Source organism: Geospiza fortis, unplaced genomic scaffold (assembly GCF_000277835.1).
Source record: "Geospiza fortis unplaced genomic scaffold, GeoFor_1.0 scaffold188, whole genome shotgun sequence".
NCBI lineage: Eukaryota > Metazoa > Chordata > Aves > Passeriformes > Thraupidae > Geospiza > Geospiza fortis.
The window spans coordinates 3,353,595-3,358,941 of record NW_005054337.1 but is presented as its reverse complement, the minus strand read 5'-3'; positions in this window follow the sequence as shown (position 1 = coordinate 3,358,941).

Below are 5,347 nucleotides of genomic sequence, written 5' to 3'. Positions count from 1 at the left end.
CCAGCTGCGGGTCCGTGCACACCCTCCAATTAAAACAGTCCGGTGCTTGAAGAGCTGCAGCTCCTTTTTTAACCGGCGGTATCTTAAAACATCCTCTTCGGGCTCCTTCCTACCCAAGATCCATCTCCCCATTTCTCTCGCTGAGACCGGAGCTTTCGTGCCCATTCCGTGCCCATTCCGCACGGAATTTGCTTTGGGCGCGTGTGAATGTGTGGCTGCTATGCCCGAGGAGCCCAGCGGGAGCCCTTAGAGCCGGCCGGGTAGCATCTCCCTTCACAGAGCCACATTTTTTTCTAACAACAAACTAAAAATAACTGTTCTAAAACTAGCACTTTCCTCATTTAAGACGTGGTTCCCAACCGGCTGTGCACAGGCCTTCTGGGAGCGGGATCTGCAGCCGCATCTGCTCCCTGGCGTGCCCTGGCCCAGCGCTGCCACGCCAGGTGCCTCTCACCCACCTGGGCTCCCGCGGGCACTGCCGTGGGTCTGGGAGTGGAGCGATGCGCTTGATGCCTCTTCATTTCTCGTTGGTTTCTGACAGTTCTAACAGCCTGCACAGTCTGGGGACATCTGCCCTGTCTTCTCATCTAACCTGGTTTTATGCGTGAACAGGACCAGTTGCAGGGGTGATGGTATAGGCAGCGGCGAGGAGGGGCAGGCTCGGGAGTTCAGACTTAACTTCGTGAGATAGTGCAGTGCACCTCAGGGATGCCTTTGGACCTGAGAGGGCTACGGAGGAAGGATGGGTGGGTGGCTCCGCAGAGCTCTGGTTCTCCAGAGCTTGTTTGCATGGCCTGAGGAAATAAATGGGGGAATGTGCCTCTCTCTCCCTGCTCCTGGGCTGGTCCTTGCGCTGTTAAAATGCTGTGTGTTGCAACACAGGCTTGCATACCACTGAGGAAATCTCAGCTCATGACTGTTTCTTTGGGACCTGTTTCTGTCTCTTCAGAGTACCCAATGCACAGAGCATGGCTGAAGCCTGCAGTCTCTGTACTCACAGATTGCATGCCCAGCTCAGAACCTGGGCTTTGCCATGTTTTCCCTATGAGGCTGATGAATGCTCTCCACTTCTTTCAAGAGCGCTGGGTAATGAGTATTTGCAGCAAACAATTATCAGGGTTGGAGATCATTGTCCTGGTACATCAGTTTTTAAATGCTGAAAATAAATTGTTTCTCTGGCTTTTAGTCTGAAACGGTTCCTCTGTGCTGGTGCTGTGTTTGTTTGTGTTCAAGGCCAAAAGGTGGTTGTGCTGCTCATTGATGAATTCCCTGAAATGTTGACAGTACCCTGAGAGTAGCACAAGGTAGAGCCCGCTGAAATCTAAATAAGGTGGCCCAGATTCTGTGCTGACTTTTGTCTCACGTACGTCTCTGCTCCAGTGAGGTGAGGGTCAGAGCGAGTGAGGTTTGGTCTCTGTATGAAATGCCGGCTGCCGAATAATACAGTGCTGAAATTGGTGGACTCATGAAAGAAAAAGTATGTGCTGTTTCATAGGTAAAAAAGCCAGTTTTGTTCCTTCTGGAAAAAAAAAATGCCCTTTGCTTTTTGGTGCATTGACACTTTATAATATGATATGGTGATTTCATACCTATGACAGACAAGTGGCTACTGGAACAAGGTCAGTTTTAAAACTCTTTTTCAAAAGAAGCTAGCAGGCCTCCAGAAAAAAAAAAAAAAAAGGAAAGAAAAGGTTGTCTTTGGGTTAAAAATAACAGTTAAAATCCTATTCTTCCTAGCTCCATCCCAAAAAATACTATATTTTCATGATTCAAATGTCATGTTTGAAAAAGTCATGGTTCTTTCTTGTGTTTAAGGATTATGAGAAAAGGGTCACAATTTACTGTTTGTTGTTTATATTGTCTGATCAGCTTTTGGGGTTTTTTTTCACATTAAAAATAATATTGAGCTAGCAAGGCTTTTTTTGTAGCAAATTTTACTTTTGTACTCATAATCACTATCCCATAGCAGTAAAATTTGGCTGGAAATGTTGCAGAGGGAATGTTTGTTTATTTGAAGCCCTTTTTTAACCCACAGACTTTATTTCATTAGAAGGATTAGATTGTTCATGAAAGCTTTGAAACAAAACTGGACTTTGGGTGGGATTTAATCTGCTGTTATTCCTTTAAAGTACAATTACTTTTTTTTTTTTTCAAATAATTAGCTTTTATATTTTAAAAGCCCACATTTGAAAAGTAAAGGAAAGCAGTTTGAAAAAGAAATGGTGTGGTGACACTTGGGTTCTTCTGACATCATGTCGCTGAGGAGTATTCGTGCATAAGGATACAGCCATGTATGAATTTGTGCTGTTATCTTTTAACCATGTGGTTATGCAACTGTGTTTGGGTTTACAAGCAATGACACTTCTCTGCAGATAAGTCCATGCATATCCCGAGGCACAGGCCATTTTGAGTGATCTGCTTTCTTGAAAAATTACATGTAAAGATGAGGTGGGTGTGAATCCCAAGCAGATTGCTTGCCCGAGGTTGTAGGTGGACACGGTGTACAGCTTCTTGCTGTTCTCAGGATCTCTTTTGTCTTACCACCAGTTTATCCCATGGTGTTTCTTTGTGGAAGGGGTGCCCGATGGGGAGGGATGCCACCAGCTTAGCCTCAGGCTGTTTGTTGCTCTGGGAATGCCCTCAGCACCCGTGTGCTCTTGGCTCTGCAGGGAGCAGGTCCCCTGTGTCACCTTGCTCTCAGGTGTGTGCCTGCCCTGGGCTGCAGGTGAAGGCACAGAGCTCTGTCCTTTGGCTTGGCTGCTGCAGCATTCTCAGGGCTCATGCCTGCACGTCCCTGTGAAGTCCCTGCTCTACCCCAGCAGAAAAGCCAAGTCTTTGTGGCTGGATTTTGACAGCAAATTGCTGCAGACTTGGAGCATGGGGTTGGACTTGGACTCAGCTGTTCACCCAACATGAGCTGGGTGTCCACTGCGTCTCAGCTCTGTGGGACACCTGTCTCTGCAGTTGTGTCCAGTTTGTGGGTTAGTTTCTGCTCTGGGGAGCTGTGGAGGGCTCAGGCACGGGGCTCTGCTCCTGCTGGCAGCCACTGCAGAGACCCATCCTCCCAGTTAGTTCACAGTTTCCTTTTCATTTAGTCATCACTTTCTATTATTTGCGAAGTCCATAAAAGGAATACAGCACATTACAGTAATTTTCAATTTTATCCTTTGCAACAACTCTGCTTTCAGAGTCTAGTCCAGACCTTACTTTAGCCTGGCTCTGTGTCTCTTGCATTTTTCTTTCTTTTTATTGTCCTTTGTGCTGTGGCAGGAAGAAGGGAGCTCTGTTTTATCCTGTTGGGGAATGGTTGTTGGATGGCATTTTTGTGCTGGTTCTGGCTAGCAAAAGTGGATCTTTCTCCAGCAGTGTGTGCCTTTTGTTGCCCCACAGGGCTGGCTGGGATGCCTGCAGAGGGTCTAGGTCTAGCTGTGGGTCTTCTTGGTGATGCTGTTCCTCAGATTCTCTTGCAGTGTAGTTGGAATTCTTCTTGCAAATGGATGTCTCAGCTCTTTGCCAGCATTGCAGCACCTTCTTCTGAGGCCTGTGGGACACTGTGAGCCTGAGCAAGTGGGTGTGGGGCCCAGAGCAGCCCCAGAGCTCCCTTAGCTGTTGATGTTTCCTGGTGCATGGGCAGCAAACGGGGGTGCAGGACTGTGCTGGGAGGTGGGAGCACAAGGAGAGACTGTTCACAGCATGGGGAGTGCCTGGGGTGCCTGTGCCTCAGTGGCTGGGCATGGCTTTTGTGTTCAGACAGGTTTCCAGGTGCTGTCTCAGCTGCTTCCACATTGCTGACCCAGCCTGGGTGGTGGTGAGGGCACACACCAGTGTCACCTGGGGTGGCTCTCCCCAGACCTCCTAGAGGGCAGCTTTGCCTAAAAGGTGGGGGACAGACCCTGCTAAGCTGAGGCCCCTGCATTTTTCTTCTTGAAAGCAGGTGTAGTTGTGCCCTTGGGCATAGGAGAGGCAGCCAGCCCAAAGCTGGTCCATCTGTGCTCCAGCCCAGAGCTGGTCCATCTGCTCCAGTCCAAGGGCCAGGTTTGACTGCATCATTCATTGCTGCTGCACGTACAACCTGGAAATCAAGGTGCTTTTCAGAAAGTGTCTCCTTTCTGCTGGGTGCCCCATCTCAGGATAGCTCACTAAACACAAGGCAAGGCTGCAATGCTCATTGCAGGAAGGGCAGCACTTCTGTGTTCCCAGTCCTGCCCTCCTGCTCTTGTGTGGGAAATCTGCACTTGCTGTGCCCCGTTCTGCTGTCCTGCTGTTACTCACTGCCTTGCTCTGGCAGTGCCATCCATGAGCCTGGAGAAAATAAACCCAGCAGAGCTCATTCAGTTTTGACTCTGCTCAGTGCTGCACTTCCTAATTTCAGATCTCTTGTGGGAGAGCCGTGCCTTAGCTCACACTCCTTAGCCCACTCCTCTGGGCTAAGTGCCTGTTAGCACTGCTGTCACACTGTTGTGGGCAGGGTCTGCTCCCCAGACAGAGCCACCTTGCTTGTCTCACACTGTCACTGCTGTCACGTGTGCTGAATTTGGCCCTGCCTGGCTCATGGTGGAAGCTGTGGCTGTGATGGAGGTGAAGCACCCACGGGTTTGTGGCTGCCCTGCAGGAGCAGAGCTGGGAGCTCTGCTAGGGCACTGGTGTGCTAGGGCTGGTCACTGCTTGGGCTGAAGTGATCCTGTGCTTTGCTTATGGCACTTCTGTGAGCTTTGCTGATTGGGAAATCCTTCAGGGAACCATGAAAGCAGAATTGTTTGTCCAATATCCTTTTGCAGACACCCCCTGCCCCTCTCTGTTGCTCGTCCCTGCTACAGCACTCAAGAGAACATCAAGGGGAAGGAGACATGGGCTCAGTCCTCTTTGACACTGCCGTGCTCACCATTCCCTCTTCACCTGGGGCTTTCTTAATCTCTTCCCAACTGGCTGTAGCCAGTGGCATTAACAACTGCAGGTGACTTGGAGCTTGAGGCCCTCAAGTCACCTGAAGCTGCTGATGGCCAGAAGCTTTCCACAGCCAATGATGGGATGTGAAGGTAGTCACCATAGAAACATCTTGGGCAATAAAAGGAGCCCTGAAAGCTCTGAATGCCTTTTGGCAGGAGCCCATGTGTGCATGTGGGTACAGGTAGTGGTGCTCACCCTGCAGACCAGGGCTGTGAGTGAGACATTGGGAAACAGCAGCTGTGGGAGCAAGCACAGCAGCTGAGCGCTGCTTTGGTAAACTGGCACTTCCCTGAGGTTTTGATGGCAAAAGGGTGAGATGTGGTCACAATACTGGCCTGGCAGGAGGGAGCTCATTCCCACAGATGAGCTGTCCAGGTCTGTGCAGCAATCAGCCCCTCCT